Here is a 27,656-nt window from a genome sequence, read left to right on the forward strand (position 1 = left end):
GTGTATATCCCCCCCGACGCTAATGCTAGGTTGGCCATGAAAGAACTTTCTGCAGCCATTAACAAACACCAGAATAAACACCCCGAGGCTGCTTTTATTGTTGCTGGCGACTTCAACCACACCAACTTAAAGACAGTCCTCCCCAGATTCCACCAACATGTCTCCTGCCACACCAGAGGAGACAAGACTTTAGACCATGTGTATTCCAACCTGGCTGGAGCCTACAAAGCCACACCCCTCCCCCACATTGGACAATCGGACCATCTCTCCCTGTTCCTCACACCTCGGTATTCACCACTCATCCAACGTGTGAAACCTGCTGTGAGGACAATTAAAGTGTGGCCAGAGGGGACAGACGCAGTGCTCCAGGACAGATTTAAAAACACAGACTGGAATATGTTCACCCACACAGACCTGGACCAGTACGCCTCATCTGTACTGGATTACATCTCCAAAACCACAGACAGTGTCACCACCCAGAAACGGATCACCATGTACCCCAACCAGAAGCCTTGGATGAACCGGGATGTTCGTCTCCTCCTGAAGGCCCGCAACACCGCCTTTAGGTCAGGAGATGCACACGCCTACAGTACAGCCAGGGCTAATCTAAAGAAGGGCATCAAAAAAGCCAAACACCATTACAAAAAGAAGGTAGAAGAACACTTCTCCAACTCCAACCCCCGACGCATGTGGCAAGGACTCCAGACCATTACAGACTACAGGACCACCAAACCCTCCCCCGCATCCTCTGATGTCTCCTTCCTCAACGAGCTCAACAACTTTTATGCTCGTTTTGAGCGAGGGAACCCCACAACCACAACCAAAGCAGACATGACGCCAGACCACCAACCTCTGACTCTCTCCCCCACCGATGTAGGAGCGGTGCTGAGCAGGATCAATGTCCACAAGGCTGCAGGCCCTGATGGCATCCCCGGGCGTGTTCTCAGAGCGTGTTCTGGGGAGCTTGCAGGAGTGCTCACAGACATATTCAATCTGTCCTTGGCCCACGCTGTGGTACCGGCCTGCTTCAAATCCACCTCCATCGTCCCGATACCCAAAAACTCCAACCCATCTTGCCTCAATGATTACCGCCCAGTAGCACTCACCCCCATCATCACTAAGTGCTTAGAGCGACTGGTCCTAGCACACTTCAAATCCTGTCTCCCCCCCCCCCCTGGACCCCCCCCAATTCGCATACCGCCAGAACAGGAGCACAGAGGATGCAGTCTCCATCGCAATGCACTCTGTCCTCTCACACCTGGACAACAACAACACCTACGCCAGAATGCTGTTTATAGACTTCAGTTCAGCATTCAATACAATCCACCCCTCACAACTCATCAGGAAACTGACAGACCTGGGCATCAGTTCCCTCATCTGCAAATGGTTACTGGACTTCCTGACCAACCGCCCCCAACATGTCCGGCTGGATAACCACTGTTCATCTACAATCACAATGAACACCGGTGTACCACAAGGCTGTGTGATGAGCCCTTTCCTCTACTCCCTCTTCACCCACGACTGCAGACCTGCTGATGGTTCCAACACCATCATTAAGTTTGCAGATGACACCACGGTGATTGGCCTCATCAGTGACAACGATGAGGCCGCCTACAGGGAGGAGGTGGATCGTCTGGCTGAGTGGTGCGACACAAACAACCTGCTGCTTAACACCGAGAAGACCAAGGAGCTCATCGTGGACTACAGGAGGAATGCTGACCCACATCCACCCATCCACATTAAGGGGACGGCTGTGGAGCGTGTGAGCAGCTTCAAGTTCCTGGGAGTCCACATCTCCGAGGATCTCACCTGGACGACCAACTGCTCCAAGCTGGTCAAGAAGGCTCACCAGCGCCTCTTCTTCTTGAGGACTCTGAGGAAGAACCACCTGTCCTCAGACATCCTGGTGAACTTCTATCGCTGCACCATCGAGAGCATCCTGACCAACTGTATAACAGTCTGGTACGGGAACTGCTCTGCCTCGGACCGGAAGGCGTTGCAGAGGGTCGTGAAAACTGCCCAGCGCATCGCCGGAGCACCACTTCCTGCCATAAAAGACATCTACAGGAAGCGGTGTCTGAAAAGGGCTGGGAAAATCATCAAAGACCCCAGTCACCCATCACATGGACTCTTCACCCTCCTGCCCTCTGGGAGGCGCTACAGGAGCCTCCGGACTAAGACCACCAGGTACCGGAACAGCTTCTTCCCCACAGCTGTCAGACTCCTGAACTCTGCCTCCTGACATCTGACCCACGTTAAACTCATGGACTGAACATACACACACCCACAATGGACAACTGTACCCTCAAACACACAATAATAACATGGACTGAACCACCACTCACAACCACTAGCACTTTATATAGCCTCTGTAGAAACTATCTACACCCTCACTTATCTTAACTGCACTACTGTATAGCTCTGTGTAAATAATCATTCTGTACATTCGATAATCTTTAATCCTACAACTGTTTACAACTTGCATAGTTCCCATTTCTGTATAGCTGTATATCTCAGATTCTGTAAAGTTATTTATTTCATATTCTGTATAGTTTTTCATATTTATATCCTGTTCATATCCTGTACATAGCTTGTACTCACTACAGCCTGTACATACTTATAGTTATAGAATATTCACAACATACTTCATACCGTGTACATTATAACATTCCATAATAGACCCATTTCTGTATTATACTCACATATCTATATTATTGCTAATATATATTGTAATATATCTATATCACTAAAGCACTTCTGGATGGATGCAAACTGCATTTCGTTGCCCTGTACCTGTGCATGTGCAATGACAATAAAGTTGAATTCTATTCTATTCTATTCTATATGGAAAAGATATACATAAATCTTATAAAGTTTTTATCTGTCTTGTATGAAACTTGTATGAAAAGCATACAAGAGTGAAAACACATATAAGATCCCTTGAAAAATTATATAATGAAACTTGTATGTTTTGTATACTTACTAAAAAAATATATGAAAGTAATGAGAAAGTGGCCACTTTCATGAGTAAATCATATATGTTTTTACTATTTCTTTTCCATATGGGTTAGCAGATGCTGAGTGGCTACCACTGCCATAAATGCTAAACTATATTCAGGTTGCTTACAACACACCAGCTTCTATGTCGGGGCCTTAGTCCTCTGTATTCACTCAGCCTGTAGTCGGCTGCAGTGTTTGAATCGTAGTTGCTGTTACAGCCCACACTCAGTGTGGTGACTCCGCCTGTCTTTACTGAATCCTGTGTCCTGTGTCAGCACTTACAGTTGTATAAATAACACCTTTAATATTAATTATCAGTATCACATGGCAGCAGGAAGAAGACTCTGATTAATGCTCCACCCAGTGTTTTAATCAGGGTCTCACATACATGTGTATCAGAAATATCTTTAATATTACAGAGCTGAAAGCTCGAGGCTGAAACAGCCTTGAGCTTTCAGCTATTAAAGGTAATAATTACACAAATGTGATTAAAGCTTAAACCCAGTCACATCTGATATTTCAGAGTGATGGGTCAATGGAAACAAACTGCTACAACATTTTGTCCTTCATAAATGATTTTGTACTTAATAAATACTTGTGTAGTATGTTGGTAGAGCGTTATATAATAAACAGTATTCTGAGCAGAGGTGTGGACTCGAGTCACATGACTTGGACTCGAGTCATTAATTTTATGACTTTAGACTTGACTTGAAAAAATGTTCTAAGACTGTGACTTGACTTGGACTTTTACACCAATGACCTGGGACTTGAATTGGACTTGAACCGGTTCACTTGAAGAGACTTGATATTTCACCCCAAATATAAAAGTTAACACGCATATTATATAGAAAGTGTGCACCATTAATTCAATTCATTTTTTCAAACCACACTCCGTACATATGTATGTGTGAGCTGTATCACAGCCAATCAAATTAACCAGATTTTTTTTTAAAAAGAAAAGAAAAAAAAACGCTCAAAAATGCTGCAAAGAGTTATTTTTTTCAGGTACATAAACTATGAAGTAGTCAACAAAAAACCGAAATGCAATATGCAAAACATGCAAGAAGAGAATCACAGACAGAGATGGAACAACTTCCAACTTTGTCTGACAGTTGAAGTTGCATAAAGAACGGTAGGTGGTGCTTCTCTTTTGCTACGATGAGATAGCTGACTTCATCTAACTAGCAAATGTTGTCCAGGCTACGTTGGTGATGCGTTTTTTTTTAATGTGTATGATATTTTTGTCATGCGATTTTAAAGCCGGTCCTACAAGCGCATCCAAGAATAACATGCAGCTTATCTCAGAACTGTTGGTGAAAATTATTCTTGGAGCTAAGTTTGATTGAGCTGCATTTTAAAGAGGTGCAATTTCACAATTTGTGTGTATTTTCTAAGTTCACTATTTCGTCATGTGTTGAGAAAAACACAGATTTAAAAATCACATGGTCTAATATTTACATTTAGCATATAACTGCAACATGCTTTTTTCATTGTTTTTTAAAGACTCGAAAGGACTTGAAATTCAAAGTTTCAGACTTGTGACTTTACTTGGACCAGTGACTCGAGACTCGACTCTGACTTGCCTGACATTACTTGAGACTTGACTTGTGACGTGAGGATAAAGACTTGAGACTTACTTGAGACTTGCAAAACAATGACTTGGTCCCACCTCTGATTCTGAGTGTTCAGAAAGATTTTTTTAAAAGAACAAAGATTAAAAAAAACACATGAGACCTCGCCCCACTGAAGAGGACCCTTTCAAAATTAAAGCAGTGATCCAGCAGACTGAAGGTGCAGTTGTGGTGCTGGATGGGTGGTGGTCCTGGACTGTAGCCCTGCAGTGCTGCTGGCATTTATAATTAAACAGTAGCAGTCATGAAAGGTGCTTCCTCTTCCTCTCAAGGAGAATTTTGTCTTTGTGTTTCCTTCTTTTTCCACTTTCTCCTTTTCTCATCTCACAGGGAACTTCTTTAAAAACTCAGAAACTCTTCAGTGAACTGAAGGCACACCCAAAGTTGTCAAAACCACAAGAAATTCTTTGCAATTTTCTAAGTTTATATATATTTTAAATTACAGCACAGAGCTAGGAAAACTGACTGATGACTTTTTGTTAAAGCAGTGTAATTGGTAACAGTGCTGTTAATTAACACATCAAACATTTATTATTCTGTTGCTACACTTTCTAAAATATGATGATTTCCCATTTTGTTTGTATTTATTTTATTTCTATTGTTTAATTTAAAGCAACAATAATGAAACTACCTAAAGTTTACAACATACACCTGTCATTGGCAGAAGCCATCTTACACAATGTAAGTATCTATAAATGTAGTGTTTAGCAACACAAATGCATGTACTGCAAACATATGATATAGAGGTTTAGCAGATATACTGTATTAATAGACAAGATAATTATTAAAAAGAAATAATTTTATTGTTTTTGTTTTGTTGAATATTTCTAACATAAAACATACACATGATCGAAACATACTATATGTTTAACAAACGGGGTCTCGGGAGCATGTAGGAGTATCCTAACCAGCCACAACCGGCTAGCACCTCCTCCTCCTTATGCTGGTCACCAATGCTCCCTCTAAGCTGCAAGCGTGCACAATCGCGCACTGCTAGCACGGTCTCTGCGCACAGAAAATCTGCGTTGTGCACAAAAAAAAAAAATCACCTGAATTGAAATTAAAATTAAAACTTTAACGATTCTGTTCTGCAGTGTTAGTCAGTGACTGGCTGCTCCCGTATGGGATTAGAACGATGCCACCTTATCCCATAGTCCAGCCAATGATGCGATTCACATTCGTATATATGCAGCTAATCAACGTTGCTGACAGGCTATGACAGCATCCTTATGTGCTGACACCGGTGTTTTAGCAAAGCGGCATGGCTGAGTGGAGTGAAGCCACGCTAATGAAATTTGGGTGTAGTGATGGATGCAGACCTAAACTTAGAAAAACACATTAAGACAATAACAAAGTCAGCTTACTATCACCTCAAGAATATTTCAAGGATAAAAGATCTGATGTCTCAACAGGACCTGGAAAAACTAGTCCATGCATTCATCTTTAGTAGGCTTGATTACTGTAACAGCATCTTTACAGGTCGACCTAAAAAATCAGTCAGACAACTACAGCTCATTCAGAACTCTGCTGCTCGAGTCCTCACTAAGACCAAAACAGTGGACCACATCAGTCCAGCTCTGAGGTCTTTACACTGGCTGCCTGTCCGTCAGAGGATAGACTTTAAAGTCCTGATGCTGGTCTATAAAGCTCTGAATGGTTTAGGACCAAAATACATCAGTGACCTCCTGACCCAGTATGAACCTTCCAGATCCCTCAGGTCATCTGGGTCTGGTCTTTTATCAGTTCCCAGAGTCAGAACCAGACACGAAGAAGCTGCATTCAGCTTTTATGCTCCTTATATCTGGAACAAACTCCCAGAAAGCCTCAGATCAGCTGAAACACTCAGTTTAGTTAAATCCAGGTTGAAGACTCACCTGTTCTCAGCTGCATTTGAATAAAGCACCAAATCTGCACTGTTTTACTTTTAAGCTCAATTTCAAAACTTATATTTTAACTACTGATTTTATCTACTGTTCTGATTTTATCTGTTTTGATTTTATATACTGTTTTGTTTGTTTGTTAATTAGTTTGTTTGTTTGCTTGTTTTAATCAATTTTAAATCATGCTTTTTATTTGTTTTTGTTTCTAATGTCTCTGTAAAGCACTTTGAATCACCTTGTTGTTGAATTGTGCTATACAAATAAACTTGCCTTGCCTTGCCTTGCCTTGCCTTGCCTAATGACAACGTGTACAACCATTGGAGATGTGAGCAGGACAGACGGAACAACTGACGGACAAAGTGTGGACTTTATACCAGTTTTTAAATTGTGTTGATCGGCCGCGTACAACCAGAGTTATGATAAAAATATCTGCAATGTTTGGTTTTCTTCCTGAATACTGTCGTTGTTTATATTTACTGCGGGAAGAAACGGTAAAAACGGCGTTTTATAAGGAAAACGCTCGAAAGCCTGTGAGCAAAAACAACACCAAAACCCCCCAGCCTTTCCTATTGGTGGAAAAATGCACCATGTCGACCAATCAAAAAATTATCTGGCAACATGGCATTTAGTTGTTTAGGAAGAGGGAAGTTTTAGGAGTGACAGCGTGTTTGAGATGCGATTGCCAAGTTTAGCGCAAATCTTGTGTAGTTAGTGTGTAGTGAGTGTGTAGTGTAGTCAGCAGTTTTGTTGTGTGTGTCAGAACAATGAGGCGACTGCTGAGTGTTACAGGTGTTACAGCAGTGAAACATCTGCTGTTGTCAGGCCTGCAGGTATCAGGCTGCTGTTCTCCTTCATCTCATAGTGGACAGAAATTATTTTTTGGAGTGGCACAAATAATTTGTGTGGCATCAGATTTGATGCAGAACAGCTGATTGTTCTGTAAATAGTTTGAAATGTTTGTTTAAAAAAACGCATTGGCTGCATTTTTAGGTAAACAGCTGCAAAAAACTTTGTTGTTTGCAAAACTCAGTTACTTGGTCATTATTTACTGTATTTTGCAGACAGAGTTACAGACTCTCTCCCAGACCACAGACTCAGACTCATAATACAGTCAGAGCTTTATAAAAAAAAAAGAAAAAATAAAGTTGTGTTTTCAAACTTGGAGTTCAAGTTATTTTTACTTCCAACAGTGTTAACATACTACAGGTCATGAACAAGATTTTTTTTATTTTCATTGTAAGTGGGCTAAAGCAGTTAATTAAAAGTAGTCTAACATAAATGCTGTAATTTGATTATTTTAATAAACATGTAACTTGGATGCTGGCGTGACCACAGTGCACACGTCTGCTGTTGCTCACAGTGGTCCAAGGGACACTCAGGGAGTTTGTGTGTTCGCTCAGACACATGAAACATTAGAGGGGACATTGCTGGTCACCCTTTTGATCATCCCATTCTTTATCCATTATTTGTCTCGACTCAGCCAAAGTGGTTGTGTTGGTCGCTCTGGCACAAACAGCACATCCAAACTGGTCCCACAAGTGTCCAGTGGGGTTGAGGTCAGGACTGCGGGCAGGCAATTCAGTCTTCTCTATTCCCAAAATCTGGAGGTAGTCTCTGATAAACCCCATCCCTGGGGATGAAGGTTATCATCTTAGAGGACAGAGTTGAGCCCTGATTGTGGAGATATGGTACTGCTGCTGGTTCCACTTGATATCTCTCTGCATTGAGATTGGCTCCAATGATGATGAGCCTTGTTTTTCCAGTGAAGAAGATGCTGCCCCACACAATCACACTACCTCCACCAAAAGCTGTTACCCTATCGATGCAGCGATCAGCATAGTGGTCTCTACATCTCTACTCCTTGAGCCTAAGAGCTTCTCCTTCCTGTAGTATTTGTCTGTTGTCAGTTCTTAGTAGAGGAAACCATCTGGGAGTACATCATGTGAGGCTTTTAATATTATTAAAGCTTCAAGCTTTAATACAGCTTGAAGCTGGTACTACAGAGCACCATCCACATTATTACTTAAAAGCTTATTGAGAATAAACAAAGAAGACCAAACTGATTTTGACTAAGTCATAAATCACGATTTTTTATTAAACTGAAACATGATAAAAATATACCTCCAGGTTCTGCTTTTGCCATCCCTGTCAGGGTGACGGTTAAATTTAATGCCATAAGCATATTTGGATAACTTCAAAAGCTCAGAGTCTTTATTAAGTTGGCAGTTGGATTGTACCTTTAACTGTCATTAAGAATGTTCTGAGAGCAGAGCACAGTTAGCCCTTCTCTCCGTGCCCACAGAGAGCACCTGCAGCCTCTGTATCCAATCTTGCCATTTTCCCAGCTTTGGGACTGCTGTGCATTGAGGGAAAAGCTTCACAAGCAGTTTGTAGAAATGAGCTTCACAGTATTTGCTTCTGCTACACATCTCCCTGTGAGACACGGCAGCCAGGGTACGCAAGAAACACCACTGAGTGCTGGGCAGGAGAACAGAAACTGAAGGCTGGAATTGGAAGGTGTGTGTGTGTGTGTGTGTGTGTGTGTGTGTGTGTGTGTGTGTGTGTGTGTGTGTGTGTGTGTGTGTGTGTGTGTGTGTGTGTGTGTGTGTGAGCGGTGGTCTCTCTGAGACTGGATGGTAATTGGCAGGGTTTGGCAGGGCAATCAGTTCCATGCCACTGAGCGCCATGTCTCGATATATTCTATAGCAACTCTCAGTACACACTCACACACTCACACACACACACACACACACACACACACACACACACACACACACACACACACACACACACACACTCCAAGCGCCTGACCCCCACACCTGCTCACTGGTGTGAGACGGAAGTAAGAATCATGTTTCCTACTGCTTTGGCTACAAGGAACAAAGGAACAGCCTCATAAACACACACACACACACACACACACACGTCTGTGATATGCACAAACTGTATGTGCAAAATAAGTGTATCTTCACACACTTCCTGAGCATGTGACAACACAGATCTCCTGCTAACAACATTCAGCTCTTACTGTACTTTTACTGTACGGCAGATACGTGCTGTGTTACAGCTCATAAACTAACAGTAACAATCAAAGCTCTATACACAGCTGTCATATTGTAGCATGTATACACGACTCCCACTGTCTCCCACCAAGGTCCCTTTTATGTTGTTTTACCTCTGGAAGGGCAGTTTGGGTCTTTCACACATGCTTTGCAGGGGAAGTGTTTCTAGCTGGTTTCCCAAACAAAACAAGGTGAAACATTAACTTCACTCACAGAGACGAGAAAGACATAAGAGAGGGAGAGAGGACAGTAAAGACATTTTCTGCATCAAGTTGATCAACTAAAGATTAAATGCTAACCTGTGATGTCCTAATTCTGAAAATAAGTCTTTTTCTTTTGTTACAAATATGAGCTAAATTTATTTGGTGTATCAAAAAGTACATTTTTCCCTAAATCCAGCTGTGTCGGGTGACCACAGACTGACGTTTTTATTTCAACAGTTCTTGTTGTAAATCACCTGAGTGATTATTTGCAGAGGCAGTCAGTGATGAACTTCACCATAGCACAGAAACAGCATTGATGAAGTTCCTTCATGATGGCCAAGGATAACCTGTGTCTGTGTTCGTCCTGCTGCACTGCCTCAGTGACAAGACCATTGGAACTGGAATTAAAGAATGGATTATGCTGGTTGAAATCTCATGTATGTGTCAGATTCAACAACTCTTCCTCACACACAAAAGTTAACGAGGAATTCTGTGCTGGTCGCCATGGAAACCTATTCCATGAAGCTCTCGATGCACTGTTGTTGAGCTAATCTAAATGCCACATGCAGAAAGTTGGCAACCTCTGTTGATCCTAAATGCTACAGCAAGAACACATATCACCCTATCAGAGCACTTCGCTCTCACACTGCAGGCCTACTTGTTGTTCCTAGAGTATTTAAAAGTAGAATGGGAGGCAGAGCCTTCAGCTTTCAGGCCCCTCTTCTGTGGAACCAGCTTCCAGTTTGGATTCAGGAGACAGAGAAAACTTTCCTCTTTGATAAAGCACATAGTTAGGGTTGGATCGGGAACCTTAATGATTCTGCAATAGTTGTAAGTTTCCCATGATGCACTGGGTGTTTCTTCTTCACTCACTATGTGTTAACAGACCTCTCTGCATTGAATCATACCTGTTATTAACCTCTGTCTCTCTTCCACAGCATGTCTTTATCCCGTCTTCCTTCTCTCACCCCAACCAATCACAGCAGATGGCCCCGCCCCTCCCTGAGCCTGGTTCTGCCGGAGGTTTCTTCCTGTTAAAAGGGAGTTTTTCCTTCCCACTGTCGCCAAAGTGCTTGCTCACAGGGGGTCTTATGATTGCTGGGTTTTTCTGTGTACTGCAGGGTCTTGACCTTACAATATAAAGCCCCTTGAGGCGACTGTGTTGTGATTTGTAAATTGAACTGGATTAAGCGCCTCAGCATCAGCTGACCCCCTCTCTGATTGTTCGTGGCTGCTGTCATTGCTCTCCTTCCTAATCACTCCTACTTTGTTATAACACCACTAACAGTTATGTGTGGAATATTTAGTTGTAAGGAAATTTCACAGTGGTACGTGTTGCACAGGTGGCATCCTGTCACGGTACCATGCTGTGAGCTCCTGAGAGCGAGGAATTCTTTCACGCACATTTGCAGGAGCAGTTTGCAAGGCCCGGTGCTTGATTTCATACACCTGTGGCCATGGAGGTGATTGGAATCCCTGAATCCACTGTTTTGGATGGGTGAGTGACTGTTTTTGCCAATATAGTGTAACTCTGTAATTGGCTGCACCAAACTGTGGTGGAGAAGAGGTCACTAAGTAACCCCTGACCACTGCTCCGCTTACAGGACAGGCAGCAGAGGACTTCCTCCAACAAGATGTTAGCATAAGAGATATACTCGTGATGGTGGAGCTCCATCAGTCTGTGTCAACTTCACTCTGTTGGGCATGTAATCTGATTCTTTTTACTACAGTTATCTCACCATTAGTCTTAAAAACCTCACGGTACCATATTAGCCCTGTTAGAGCACTCACGTCAGGATTTGACTTCAAACTTGTCCTTTTGATAAGTTAGAGCTGGATCAGGTGACCCCTGAACATCCCTTAGTTATACTGCCTTTGGCTCCAGCTGCTGGGAGACCCCTGAACCCCTACTGGCTGCCCCTCAATGGGCGTGGTTGTGGTGGATGTATCTTCCTGTTAGACAAGCGTTCCTTCTCCCCACAGCAAATCATTGACGTTGTGCATGTATATTATTAATGTTGTAAATTGATGCTATATATAAATAAAGTTAAAGTGGAGTGAATTAGTTGCAGTAAATGTATTGTTCTTCTCTATTTTTCTAAGATTAATAAAGGACAAGTGACTGAACAGGTCAGGAACTGGCTAAAAAAGCAACGAATGATAATGAGGGAAATAAGGACAAACAGAGAAAAAGTTTATTTGGTTTCTATAAATATTCTGTTTTTGTCTTTGGCTGAACGTGTGGTTTAAACAGAAAATGAAAGGCAGGAAGAAAAAAAGGCAAAAGGAGAATAGGGAGATTGTTCCAGGTGAAGGCATGCCAGCCTGTTCATGTCAGCATTTTCAGTCTGGCAGCAACGTAGTGCCCAGCCCTCCTCCTCTGTCAGCTGATGAGGCAGGGAGCAGAGGGTGGAGGGGCATCTCTGTGCTGAAAGAGTGGAGGGATGGCAACAACAGGTCTGGGCTCCACCCAGAGGGAATGTTTGAAGCTGATTCAGGGCACCAAACTGGCACCGTGAAGACGACCGGGGTGTCACACACATCCGCTCCTCCTGCTTCCTGGCGGAGCCGGCCCGTCAGCCACAGCGTCGCAATATTTATGCGAAGGGAAGCAGCTTGTCCTCATTGCTGCTGTGGTGAGTGCCAGAAAGGAGCAAAGGAGAAAGTCAGACAATGATGTGCATCAGTGCATCTCGTACTTGTTGACTGCTGTGTTAAAGCTAGCGCTGATTCAAGATCAGTGTCACTAACAACAAAATATGGTAGCTTAGGGTTATGGTAAATGGACTGATTCTTATATAGCGCTTTTCTACTCTCCCGGAGCCCTCAAAGCACTCAATACAACACGCCACATTCACCCAATCACACCTATTCTCACATAAACTTTCTCTGTACTTTGTGCTTTCTAAGTACATTCACATCTGATGAATGCATCGGAGAGCAACTTGGGGTTAGCGTCTTGCCAAGGACACTTGACATGCAGACTGGAGGAGCCAGGGATCAAAGCACCAACCTTCCAATCAGTAGGTGACCTGCTCTACCTCCTGAGCTACAGCCATCTTAGGACAGATGTGCTTTAGTGATACAAATTAGTGACTAAATGGTTCACTCACTTAACCCTGGATGTACCGATTCACGTCCTCAGAGTTGTACGCTTTCTTTGTTTTTTTCACTTCAGTTACTTTGAAGCTGGGTTCAGTTCAGGCACCAAAACCTTGATGGTTCATCTTTGGGGAATGAACCTGCGTGGTTGAGGTTTGAAAAGGACACAAGTGTGACTTTATCAGAGACACATCTGCCCACATCAGTGTGAAAGCAAACAAAGAGATGATTCATTGTGTAACTCATATCGATCACACATTTTACTGTAACGCCTCTATGGTGAAGACAAATGCTCTGTATTAAGTGGAGCAGACGCAGAGATAGAATCCTGTGGTATGCACCAGGGTTACATTTTTATTTATTAATCTACTTCCGGTAATCAACTCAATCAGAAGAAAAGCAAGTAAAAAATGTATTTCATTGTCGGGTCATTGATGCTATAGACAAACTTGACTTCTTTACAGGCCGTGAGGTTTGTGACAGCCGAATCATCGGGACTGTAAACAGAAGTAAGCCAGCCTCTGGTCACGTTAATTTAGTGAAAGCTCCTCTAATACTGGGCAGTAGGACTATAAACCACACATCAGTACAGGACATCGGTGTGTGTGTGTGTGTGTGTGTGTGTGTGTGTGTGTGTGTGTGTGTGTGTGTGTGTGTGTGTGTGTGTGTGTGTGTGATCTGTATCTTACGGAGCCCCGCAGGGGACATGGGAGAAAAAAAAATTAAGACGGACTTTTGCGAGATCTCGCAAAACTAACTCGAGTTTGTTTTGCGAGATCTCGCAAAACTTTTGCGAGATCTCGCAAAACAAACTCGGGATCTCGCAAAACTTTTGCGAGATCTTGCAAAACAAACTCGAGATCTCGCAAAAGTTTTAGCCGCATTCTTCGGACGCCGGCTCGAAGCCGACCGGGAGGTCGAGGCACGATGTGCCGGGAAAGCGGTGTTCCTCCTGGCTGTAGTAGGCTGAAGAATGCGGCTAAAACTTTTGCGAGATCTCGCAAAAGTCCGTCTTGATTTTTTTTTCTCCCATGTCCCCTGCAGGGCTCCGTAGTATCTCAAAGACTGCTGATTATTATTTTCAGGACAGGGTCCAATCTCCACATTGTCGTCCTCTTTTTACAGGAGCACAGTATGTGGAAAAGACGCTGACACAGAGCATGAAGAGTTGTCGCTGGTACTGCCTGATTGCCTGGTTGGAGGGTCCAGGTCATCTCTGAGGTCACTGATGTCCTGGAAACTCTTTTCAGTCAATGTTTATCTGAAGGTGCTGTAACTATTTGAAGGATGTGATTCCATTATTATTAGTAGTAGTATTGCTCTGTCTGTCAATGGAACAGCTACCTACAGCTGATCCCACAGAGATCATGTTGTTAACAGTGCTGCAGGCTCCCAGTGTAGGGCTATGATAGCAGGAGCAGGGTCCCTGAGAGGGTCAGCTTCCTGACCATTCACTAACACATGCCAGCAAAGCACAGACGTTCACCCACCCTGGCAAATAATTAATTACTTATTAAAAACGAGTTCAATAAAACTGGGACTGCTTACTATTCATCACTGATGGAGGCAAACACGAAGAACCCCAGGGTGCTGCTCAGCACAGCAGCCAGGCTGATAAATAGTCATGGCTGTGTTGACCCTTGTATTCCTTTAGCTTCATGAACTTTTGAGAAAAAGAAAAGACCACAGCCACCTCGAAGATGCCACAAATGTATCATCACGTTCAACAGCTGGTAAGTATTTAGACTGATTGTTAGCTACATATGTAACATCTGCTTTGGATAATTACAGTTGAAATTCCTTCCGTTCATTTTAAAAATTCTCAAAAAGTGCTTTTTACATATGATTTAGAATTGATCATAGCGCAGGAACCACATTAGTGATGGCTGTGTCGTCTCTGTCTCCTTGCACTGACTGCTGTTATATAAATAATAAATATTCACAAGTTAAATCACAGTTTGATGAGTTAACACACCTGTTTAAGGATGCCAGTGCATTGTATGAATCTCTGCTTTCTCTAATCTCATTTGACGAGGAAGATAAACAAAATACATGGTTCTCAAGAATCGCTAAATACAATAAAGCGTTTATGGAGGATGTTAAGCTATGGCTTTCTAACAAAGCACAGTCACAGGAAACTTCCCTGGGAGGAGAAATGGGGGTGCGAGAGCACACTGGAAAAGAACCTCAATCATCTCTTAATCCTCCGAATGATGTTAATGATGACGTGTTGCCATCCGACAGTGTGTCAAATCAAGGCAGTAGGTCAAGCTCAAGAGTATCATCTACTTCATCTGCACGTCTCAGGGCAGAAGCTGAAATGGCCGCCTCAACATATGCTGAAAGAAAAACACTCTCTTGAAGAACAGGAGGAACAATTGAGGAGAAAGAAAGAACAACTTCAGCTGGAAGCGGATATAGCTGCAACTGTTGCAAAGGTGAACGTGCTGAGAACTGGATCCACTATGCGGAGCGTCGCTTCACGGAAATCTAATGGAATGGAATCATATTTTAAAACAAAGGGAAACATCCTTGAAATTCTTAATGCTGATGCAGAGACCTTTGTTCCACAGACGCTTACAAAAGGAAATGCAATCACTGGGAATGCAGAGCTTCAAGTAAAAACAGTGCAACAGAATATGAAAAGGGAAAGGCCTGCACCCGCTCTTATGGGGCCTTCTGACGCTTTTGGACCAATTCCACCTTTGTCTAAGCCACAAGCTGCTCATCCAGTAGCCAATGAAAATCTGTTGTCCATTATGGAAAAACAAAATGAATTAACTCGTACATTGGTTCATCAACAAAGTCTTTCTTCACTGCCCAAAAGGGAGATTCAAACCTTTGATGGCGATCCTTTACATTTTCAGGCTTTTATGCGCTCGTTTGAACAGGTCATAGAAGCAAAGACTGGCGATGCTGGCGACTGCCTGCAATATCTTGCACAGTACACCAAGGGGCAGCCCAATGAACTTGTTAAAAGCTGTCAACATATGTCTGAGTGCTGGATATGTAAAGGCAAAGACTCTGCTGTATGAGCACTTTGGGAATGGACATGTGATTGCATCTGCTTATTTGAACAAAGTTCACTCATGGCCACTGATTAGATCGGAAGATGGAAAACCTCTTCAGGCATATTGTTTGTTTCTACGTGGATGCTGCAATGTAATGGAAGAGATGAATGATCTCTCTGAATTAAATACGGCTGCCAAAGTGATCAGAAGCCTGCCATATAAGACAAATGGCGAACAGTAGCATGTGACATCCAGGAGAGGCAACATCACAGAGCTGCATTCGTTGACATTGTTTCCTTCCTTGAGCGTCAAGTCAAAATTGCTACAGATCCAGTCTTTGGAAATCTGTGTGACATTCCAGCAACACATCTAGCAGCCAAGGGCAGCAATGGAGGGAAACGTTCTCCACATCTAAGAGCTAAAGGAAGTAGCTTTGGCACAACAGTCTCTGATGTCGAGAGACAGAATCAGACAGGGGATCAACATCGCCACAGTACTGTGAAGGCTTGTTTTTTCTGCAAAGGCGGACACACACTGGAGTCATGTGCTCTGCTTGATAAGAAACCTCATAATGAGAAGATTCCGTTTCTTAAAAATAATGGCATCTGAATGGCTGTTTGTGCACTGGGCACATAAGCAAAGAATGCAGAAAACGCCTTTCATGTAAAATCTGTGGTCTCCAACATGCAAGTATACTCCATATCCACCACAAGGAGAAGAACAAAGCCAAACCTGATAATGAGGCAGATAACATTCCTGTTACAATCCAGACTAGTGGTCTTAGTTTACAAACTTAAACTGTTTACAACTTGCATAGTTCCCATTTCTGTATAGCTGTATATCTCAGATTCTGTAAAGTTATTTATTTCATATTCTGTATAGTTTTTCATATTTATATCCTGTTCATAGCCTGTACATAGCTTGTACTCACTACAGCCTGTACATACTTATAGTTATAGAATATTCACAACATACTTCATACCGTGTACATTATAACATACCATAATAGACCCATTTCTGTAATATACTCACATATCTATATTATTGCTAATATATATTGTAATATATCTATATCACTAAAGCACTTCTGGATGGATGCAAACTGCATTTCGTTGCCCTGTACCTGTGCATGTGCAATGACAATAAAGTTGAATTCTATTCTATTCTATTCTACTGGAGCCGGTGAACAAGACGGTAAGCTTGCCATCGTGCCAGGTAAAGTAAAATCAAAGAGAGGTCAAAGAATGGTGGAAACATATGCCTTTCTGGACCAAGGGAGTTCAGCATCCTTTTGTACAATGGGTCTTATGGACAAGCTGAATGTTGCTGGGAGGAGGACAAAGATTCTCCTGCGCACCATGGGACAGGAGAAAGTGGTGGACAGTTTCATTGTACCTGAACTTGAAGTTGCTGGATTGGACAGTGACATGTACTGTGATATGCCTGACCTCTTCACTCAGCACAAAATGCCTGTAGATATTGGTAACATCCCAAATCAACAAAACCTGGATGACTGGCCACATTTGAAGCATGTTCATTTGCCAGAAGTTAAGGCCAGTGTGGAGCTTTTGATCGGCATGAATATGCCCAGAGCTCTAGAACCTTTGGAGGTCATCCGGAGTGTATGCCCTGCAGAAATGCACAGAGGGCAACAAAGCACTCTTTAGCCAGCAGGTGATTGACACCGTTCTGAATAGTTTTTATGTGGACGACTGTCTTGCTTCAATAGGCTCTGAAGAAGAAGTCATCAATCTTTACTCAGATCTCAGAGACATCTGCGCTAGGGGCGGCTTCCACTTAACAAAGTGGATAACTAATAGCTGCAGCATTCTGGCAGTTATACCCGAGGAGGAAAGAGCAAATGAAGTTAAGGACCTAGACCTGGATTGTGATCTTTTACCTGTTGAGCAAGCATTGGTAGTGAGGTGGTGCCTACAGTCAGATGCATTTAAGTTCTGCATATCCATCCCAAACAGGCCATTGACTCGGAGAGGGATCATATCCACAGTAAGCTCCTTCTATGACCCTCTGGGGTTCCTTGCTCCTGTCATCGGCCAAGAGGATCCTTCAAGATCTGTGCCAGAATGGAGAGATGACCACTGCTCAGTTTCACCACTTTGCAGATGCGAGTGAGAAGGCGCTGTTACCTAACTGTTGCTGCACGACAGTCACTCACAGACACACAGTTCCTTCATAATGGGAAAGTCCAGGGTGGCACCTTTAAAACCAGTCACAATCCCTTGCATGGAATTGATGGCAGTAGTGGTAGCAGTGTTTTGTGGCGAACAGAGTGTCAGAAATCCTCAAGGCTTCCACTGCCTCCCAATGGAGATATGTGATGACCACACATAACCCTGCAGACCTTGCCTGATACTGAATGGATATCTGGTCCTGCATTTCTTACACAGCCAGAGAACAATTGGCCTGTGAACCCAGAAAACTTGCAAAGAACTTCCACATGAAGATCCTGAAGTGAAGGTATCTACTGCCATTGACGTCCCACAAGCACATGATGATGATCATCCTCTGACCCCTTTAATCCATCGTGCCTCATCCTGGACTCGTCTCATCAGGGTGATGGGTTGGATTTTGAGGTTCAAGACATTGCTATTGCATCGCAGGAAAATACATTTCCAGTCTGCATCTGATACAATTCAGTCTGAAGGTGCTTAACATAAGGTTGAGCTCTGGCATGGCTTTCTGTCAGTGGGAGAGATTGAGGATGCTGAGATGCAAATGATTAAGTTCTGTCAGAGGAAAAGATATGCCGAAGAAATTTCCTGTCTCCAAAGGGGAGAGTCTGTGAAACGAAGCAGCCACATATATAGGTTGAATCCTGTTCTGGAGGATAATGTGCTGTGGGTTGGCGGACGTCTCAGTAGGGCAGTCATGTCAGAAGATTCCAAGCATCCTGTCATAATCACTAAAGAGCTTCATATTTCTAATCTCATTCTACAGCATATTCATAAAGACGTGGGTCATGGTGGAAGGAACCACATACTCTCAAAGCTGCATCAAAAATACTGGATTCCTGGTGCTGGTAGAAGGTTTCATGGAGCTGCAGGCCAGCAACAGATGGCTGACTTGCCTGAAAGCAGAGTGACCCCTGAGAAAGCCCCTTTTAGCTTTGACTATTTTGGTCCATTTGAAGTGAAGCATTGCAAGACGAGGTCAGGTACAAGAACTGCGCTCTGACAATGGGACCAACTTTGTGGGTGCGGAGCGCAAGCTGAGACGAGCTACGGAAGAGTGGAATCATTAAAAGATCTCTGATGCATTATCCTTGAAGGGAGTTAAATGGATCTTTAATCCTCCAACTGGATTGCATCATGGCGGAGCATGGGAGCGGTTGATTCGTTCTGTCAGAAAGGTCCTTAATTCCACTCTGCAGACACAGCATTTGGACGAAGAAGTGCTCCAAACTGCTCTTTGTGAAGTGGAGTCAATCCTCAACAGTAGACCCATTACGCTGGAATCCACCGATCCAAATGATTTGGAAGCCTTAACACCAAACCATCTCCTTCTTCTCAAGTCCAACCCATGTCTGTTCCGGAGGGATTCAATTTCAATTCAATTCAATTCAATTTTATTTATATAGCGCCAAATCACAACAAAAGTCGCCTCAAGGCGCTTCATAAGAAAAACCCAACAATCATATGACCCCTTATGAGCAAGCACTTTGGCGACAGTGGGAAGGAAAAACTCCCTTTTAACAGGAAGAAACCTCCGGCAGAACATGATGGGATGATCTCTACGCATGTAAATGATGGAGACAAGTCCAATATATATCTGACCTGTTTTGGAAAAGATGGACTAAAGAATACTTGCCACAACTTCCAGAAATGGGGAAGGATTAAATGCAACTTTGTTCATGGAGATGTGATCCTCATAGTGGATGACTCTGCACCTCGCAGATCCTGGATCATTGGTAGAGTCACAGGAGCTGTGCCAGACAAAAGGGGGCTTGTACATCAGTTCTCTATTAGGACCCCAACCAGCCATGTATGCAGACCTGTCACAAAGATATGCCCTCTTCAGGGGGCCTCTGACCCATGACGATGACATTTTGACACACCGTGACATAAATAACTTTGAATTGACTTTAATGTCATGAGATGTACATCACAGACTGACTATATTTAAGCTAAGTGCTGGTAGCCTCTGGCCTATGACTGACTGACCATGTGCAGACAGAAGAAAAGAGAAGAAAGAGAAAATTGGTGGACTTTGGAGTATGTTATGTTGTCTCACTGGGTGTCTGTGATGTGATGAAGTGTATAGCTGCAGAGGTGGGTAGTAACGAGTTACATTTACTCCGTTACATTTACTTAAGTAAGTTTTTGAAAAAATTTACTTTTAAAGTATATTTTTTGCACGATACTTTTTACTTTTACTTGAGTACATTTGTGAAGAAGAAACGGTACTTTTACTCTGCAACATTTGCAAAATTCGACTCGTTACATTTTTTAAAAAAGGGTATGGGTATCGTTTAGGTTTTATCCGATACCGGTGCCAAACCGGTACTTTTGAAACGGTGCCGGTGCTTAAAGAATGGAGAACACAAAATTGGTCCAAAAACCTCTCATGGTCAGCTGTTTTTTTGTAAAAAGATAACAATGTTAGCCTTTTCTGCAGCTATAGGGGATTTATGGCATTACTCTTGGCTGGAAGCAGTGCTTAAACAATGGAAAAAACACAAACTTTGTCCAAAAACCTCTCATGTTTAACTGTTTTCCACTTTTTCTTTGGTCATTTTAGCCTTTTTGGCCAGGGTGAAGGGAGTATCTGCCATCAAACAAGAAGACAGCCGCATGTAGCTATGATGATGTTTGCTAGTTCACCTTACATGCATTAATTTAATAAGTGGTTAGCCTACTCAACGTAAATTACACACGAACAACATTACGCTACTCACGCAGAGAAGAACGGCTGCTGCTGCCATCATCATCCGTCATCATTTCTGCTACACTGGCAGGGCTAGGGGCCAGGACTCTCCTCTTTGTGTTTTTGGGGGATGTTGCTAACTCCGGGTCCGATAACAGGCACCACACCCGCAGTAGATGTGCTCGGTGTGAGGTCTCGCAGCAAGCTATCATACGGCACATTTCTCGGCTTTTAAAAAAAACGCTATGTGTCGCCAGGTGTTTCATCAGATTCGAGGAGTTACCTCCTTTGACAGTATCAGCTTAAAGCACTTGTTGCTGCTGAGTTTGCATATTTTGCTGTGAAGTACAGCCAGACTTTTGACCGCTTTGCCTTGGTCACTTTTAATCTGTAGCTCTGCTCTAAAAGAACGTACGTACCTGGCCCCGCCTACTATCCTCGGAAACGTAAAATGATTGGCTAGACTCTAAAGTGTATCACAGCTCAGGAAAAAAAAGCACCGAAATAAAGCACCGAAATGTGCGCTGCTTTTCGGTCTGGTTACTACCGTTTATGTCAGAACCGGTGCCATCATGGCACCGGATACCGGTACCCATCCCTATTTAGCACATTAGATAACATGCCGCCAGTGGAGTTTTCAGTAACATTTTTCCTATCAGATGTGGCCATGCAGTCACATGACCAGTTTAAAACTGTGGCAGGCAGAGCGGCCCAAGCGTTTCAAAGTGGCAGACACACGGAAAGAAGAAACCCATGAAAACATGGCAGAGCCAGTCGTCTATGCTAGAGCTGAAGACGATGAACACCCTTGGCCTCACATGTTTCGCTTAAAAGCAGTAAAAAAGAACAGCTATGTCTTCAGTGTTGGTGTCTTCAGTGAGAGCCAAAACAAACCAACTTTTTAGCGCGCGTTCTTATTTTAAACGTAATCTGGAATTCATTGCAAACTGTTTGTGCGGGATATGAATGACAAGATTTTGTTTTTCTACAAGAGTTAGTAAAAACATCTCCAGTGTGATCAAATCTTCTTGCCAAACATCCGCAGCTTGGCAGTGTATACAGCACTATAATGACCAGAGCTAATTCTTTTGAAAACCTTACATCTTTTCACAGGTCTCCACTTCATCAGACATCACCTAGACTCAGAGCTGGATGAGGCCAGCACAAACAGTGGCCTATTCGATGAAGATGATGGATCCATGGGGTCAGGGAAGCCAGAAGCAGGGGAGCTGGAGAGGTACCTTTCATGTCCATTCACTGGGGGTGTGGATATATTGCATGGCTTTCCTCAAATCAAGAAGCTGCAGATCAAAATCAATACAGCTCCTCCTGCATCTGAAGCTTGTGAAGGACTTCTTAGTCATGCAGGACTCCTGTTCACTGCTAAACAGTTACAGCTTCACAGCAAGAACCTTGAGAGCAAACTGCTGCTGAAGCTTAACCATCACCTCACTGAGTGAAGAAATGGCACATTTTTGCTAAATATGCAGAAATAGATGCACACCCATACAATTTATGGTAAACTGAGCTGCCTTGTATGAACATATGTTGAAGATGCCTCATGCTAATGTTTTCTCTGAGGCTGCTGTGCCATTTGGAGCAAAAATGAATATAAAGTTTACAGCATATCTTGTCACTGGAAATTGTTTGCACTGTTTATATATTTATATTATTTACTGCAGGTATTGGTGAAAAAAGCTTTATGTTGTGAAAAACTGAAATCTGGGAATTAGAATTGTTGTGCCTTATTTTGTTGATGTTTTTACATATATTCCTTTTGAAAATGGTAAAATTTGTGTATTTATTTATTTTTGTTTGTCTGATAGCATTTATTTAAAAAATAAATTGGACATTTCAAACAGTTACTCGCTACTTTTCTCCAAGTACTTTTTTACTCTTACTTGAGTAACTTTTTTGACGACTACTTTTCGCTTTTACTTGAGTAATAATATTTTAAAGTAATGCTACTCTTACTTGAGTACAATTTTTTGGTACTCGACCCACCTCTGATAGCTTGAGTTATGGCGTTGGATGTGTAATTATTACTGTAAGGATGTAATAAATAGGGGCTGGAATGCTGTGGATAGGCGTAGCTTTGGTTTCTGTAATAGTAGTAGTGATTACTATATCACCTGTTCTCGGCCCGAGGGGATTTTTGTGAATGAGTGGGTGATGGGGGAGGTCGACTTTTGCTGCTCAAGCCTGGAATGTTTTGATCACTGTTTTTCTATGGATTCTAAGAATTTGGATAAAAAATAAAGGAGTTTTTAAACTGGAACTTACGTTTTGAACTGCGGTCCCTGCAGTTTAAAGCATGAGGTCAACACACAGAGCACAGACTGCAGAACATACGAGCAGTAACTGGTTGTGAGTCAGTCAGAAGCTCTGAATGTGCTCATGAAGAGATGATTTCTCCCTCTGTAATTGTGCACAAGAGTCAGTCACCTGGGAAAACGCACAGAAGTCTATATATTTATAAAACTGGGACTCACTATTGACAGGTCACATCAAAGGTAAGCAAAGACAAAATGAGTCACTCTGCCTTAAATTTGTCAGCCCCCAGCCTGAGCTACAGTCCCAACAATATTTGGCTATTTTGGTTGATTGCCTTTCATGTGAGCTTCCAGTCCCGGCATGGTGCCTCATCTGCCTGCAGCTTGCTGGCTTCAAAAGCTGAGCTGACCTCATTTCCCCGTCCTCCTGCTGAGCGCGGACTGCTGCAGATGGTCAGGCAGAGGGGGCTGATCGTCACGCTCACAACACATCTTTGTTCCATTTACCTCCACTGTCTGACAGCCAGTTAGGCAGCTGGTTTGTGTGTGTGTGTGTGTGTGTGTGCGTGTGTGTGTGTGTGTGTAGTGGGTGAATGCAATTGGAAAAACTACCTACACAGTTTCTTGTATCGCTTGAAGTTTAAGGGAAAATCTAAGGTAAATTTCTGGACTTGAATAATCTGGTTTTAAACAAAAAGCTGTGACACTGTCAGAATTCTGTCTCTCAGTTAGACAACAGCTCATGTTCACCAGTAATCTTTAGTGCTATTGAATCTCTGTGTAGAGAACAGCTCTGCACCAGTCTGGTTTCATCTCTGCAGCCCAGACGACTCTTGGACATTGTGAGATGTGACTCGTGATGGTGAAAGTTTCATTTTACTTCTTAAAGTAGCTCAGTGTTTATGTATATGTTATATCTTCATTTTGTTGCTTTGTGAATAAATTTGCGAATATTTCAAGCAAACCTGTTTTAAACTTGTGCAGAATTTTGAGGTGAAAAATAAATTTAACCCTGTTTTTGAATGAGACTGTAAAAGTACCAAACAGCTGTGAATCCTTCCCAGATGCACTGTATGGATTTATTCTGCCTTATACACACCTGGTTAAAACAAGCATAATCTATCATCCCCCTGCAGCCCCTCATACTAGTCACCCTTTTCCACTAGTACCTACTCGGCTCAACTGAACTGGACTCGACTCGGTTTCTGTTGCATTCCTGTACGATCAAGTAATACCCAATGTGGAAGCGTTTGTTCAAGCAATGTGGCCAACATATTGCTTGGAACCGGAGCTGAGCAGCTACTACAAAAGCAGCAGGTACAAAGTCCTACCACCTAATGAAAAACCCTAAGAAGCAAGTCAAGCCATTCTGAGCTGAACCAAGCAGGTACTAGACTCCTGGGAGCACAGGCTGAGGAGGAGGAGTGGCAGGAACCTTCCTCTCATTAAACAACCAAAGGCCCAGACGGAGATGATTTGAAAACCTGATGCTTAGATATGTCCAGCCTAACTGGAAAACTCACAGAACAGTTTTATTTGTTATCCATCATCAGTCTGGCTGTCACTCCGAGTTTCTATTTGATTTCTCAGACTTTTCATCTCATTCCGTGCTCAGTTCAGATAAAAATCATTATTGTGGATGAATTTAAAATGCAAGTATTTACTGAAACAGCACAGAAACCGAACATTTTAAAGTATTCCCCGAAAACCCTCTTTTTTTCTGATCATTTTTCACACATACTTGTCCTTTTATATTATATTTATACCTATATCTTTGTATTTATCTATTTATCTTAATATTTAACTATCAACATCTCTGTTTCTACACTCATTTTATATGAATGCTTGTTGTTTGTTGTATATTTGTTGCTATGACAGCTCAGTTTCCCTATGAGATTAATAAAGTTTCTCTGATTCTGATTCTAAATAATATTCTAATAAAATTATAATAACTGGTTAAACTGCAGTTGGGAATAAATGTTATCATAGCAAATTTCTCCCTGAAAGCTTTAATTACGTTTTAGAATATAATTTATTCTATGTTGTGTGTTCTTCGATGCCATATCCCAAAACATGCAGAGCAGCTACCTGAACTCCCACAGAGGTTAATTATGTCATTCATAGTGTTACATCCTCACGGTGTAAGACTCTGAATACTGTGTCCTCTAAAAAGAAAGCCTCTAAGTGCTTTATTCTCTGGTATAACTTACAAATCCAGACCTTGAAGCAGATAACCTGTAAGCTGGAGAGGATATGTCTCGGTCTCAGGAGTGGGAGGCAGAGCCTTCAGCTCCTGTGGAACCAGCTTCCAGTGTGGATTCAGGAGACAGACACTGTCTCTACTTTGAGCTGCAAACTTTCCTTTTTGCTAAAGCATATAGTTAGGGCTGGATCAGGGGACCCTGAATCCTCCCTTAGTTATGCTGCAATAGGTGTAGGCTGCCGGGGGATTCCCATGATGCACTGGGTGTTTCTTCTTCACTTACAGTTTCATCGCCTGTATGAAATTGTGTATTTAATCATTGATATTCTTCCACAGTGTGTCTTTTATCCTGCCTCCTTCTGCTTCACAGCAGATCCCTGAGCCTGGTTCTGCTGGAGGTTTCTTCCTGTTAAAAGGGAGTTTTTTCCTTCCTACTGTCGCCAAAGTGCTTGCTCATAGCAAGAGTTCCCATTGTTTGGGTTTTCTCTGTATTCTTGTCGTTCCTTTACATTCAAATATAACCCACCTTGAGTGAACTGTTTTTGTAATTTGTTACTTTATGAATAAAACAGTTTGGATGTGATGTTTTCAAAAGGTGTGTTTGAAGCTAAACTTTATAGAATGTCCTAATAGAGACAACATCTATCACGCTGCATAGAAATGTTAAATGAGTGAAGGAAAAAATATTGCTTATAATTACGAATCAAAGACTTCATTAAAATTGCTCAGCAGTCTTAACAAGTTTCAAATCAAAGATTCTAGAAATGCTAATAAATATGAATGCTCTAGTATTAGTTCTAGTCTGGTATTAGTTCTTTACCTGTAGTTCCCTGATTTATTTGATGGGTTGTTTTTAAACTGTCATGGTCCCCGTGTCAGGCCACATGTGTTTTTGTGTACGTTCTCCTCTCGCCTCCCGGCGCACACACACCTGTGTCTCATCAGGCTCCAATTGCGGGTTGGACACTTAAGGCCGGGATGCAGACAGTCTCATCGCTGGATGATTGTGCGAGACACGTTAGTGAACCTCAGCTTTGTGTATCTCTAGCTCTGTGAATTGTCCTTGTGATTTTCTGCATTAGCGTAACCCACCTTTCCCTGTGCACAGTTTCCCCGGACCCGTGACCAACCCGACGTGTGAACCTTTGTGAAGAGAGGAGTGAGAGTGAATTTGATTCCCTTCCCGGACTTTCCCTTTGGACCTTGGACCCCTGCTATTCCCCCACTGTATATATCTGCACCTGGTGACTTTGTAAATAAACGCCGTTCCTTGTATTGAACTCTGCGCCTGAGTCCTACTACTGACCGTGACATAATCACCTTTTGTCTGTTCCTTCAGCCTCTGTGTTTGTTTTCTGTCTCTCAGTCATGTCATAAGTTTGTTACTTCCTCTCTTACTTTGGTGGTCTTCGGTCTCCTGTGCATCTTGTCTAATTCCACTTCCTCTGTGTCGTCTGTCGTTAGCTTTGTTCCCACCTGTTCCCTCATCATCGTGTGTGGATACATTGTCTCAGTCTTCTCCTGCCCTTTTGTCCAGTTATTTACTCCTGACTTAAGTTTGTTTTCTCGGCAGTTCTCGGCATTAAAGATGCTCCTGAGTTTTAAATCCTACTTTCAGAGTCCTGTGTTTGGGTCCTACTCTGCCTGACACACACACAGTTTCGTTCTCACTCCCATCATAAAGAGCCATTTACATGTCGACATACAAATTAGCCAGTCATGATTACCTATCAGAAGTGGACGAGTATTAGCTGAACATATAAATTGAGATTAATTTGCCATTGCTGTCTTGAATGACCTCTGATCTACAGTTCTGTTCTGTGTAAAACACCTCACTGTTATATCAATCAGTCAATCAATCAATCAATCAAGGCTTTATTCGCCACATGCAGGTTGCCCTGCAGAGGGAGGGGACAAGCATCGAAGGCGTTTGGAAAGGGAGGGGGGTATGAGTGAGTGCGTATCAGTGTATGTGTACTGTATGTGTGTGCCTGTCCAGAGTTCAGCTGAGACAGTGTCCTTCTCCCTGCCAGGCTAAGTAAACAGTCTACCAGCCAACCCAGGTGGCCTTGCATGGAGTGGGAGGAACAGTCTAAACACAGTCGTTATCAGGGTGTTGTTGTTCGGCTCCAGCCTTGAGCCCACAGCTGGGGCCGAAGGGATAGCTGCATTATGATGGTGGTTTTTCTTTAGTGCGAACAGCTCATATGAATTTCAAAGCTGTTCTTTAACACTCCGACACTGGTCTCTCAATCTCCCGTTGGAGAGCCGTGAGCTTCTCCATGATGTTATCAAACTTGCGCTCTGTGATGTTGTCATTCTTGTGCTCAGAGAGCCGATTCTGAGAACTCACGACCGCAGTGAGCTGCTCCAAGATGTGATCCAACTTACGCAGCCATAAGCTTCT

General features: G+C 42.8%; 1 long non-coding RNA gene across 1 annotated transcript in view; it reads right to left on the reverse strand.

The window, feature by feature from the left end:
* Nucleotides 1-27,656, reverse strand: part of LOC120718014 — a 141,297-nt gene that overhangs the window by 61,794 nt on the left and 51,847 nt on the right. The window lies entirely within an intron of this gene.

The sequence above is a fragment of the Simochromis diagramma genome, unplaced genomic scaffold, assembly GCF_900408965.1.
Source record: "Simochromis diagramma unplaced genomic scaffold, fSimDia1.1 OVJJ01000024.1, whole genome shotgun sequence".
NCBI classification, from domain to species: Eukaryota; Metazoa; Chordata; class Actinopteri; order Cichliformes; family Cichlidae; genus Simochromis; species Simochromis diagramma.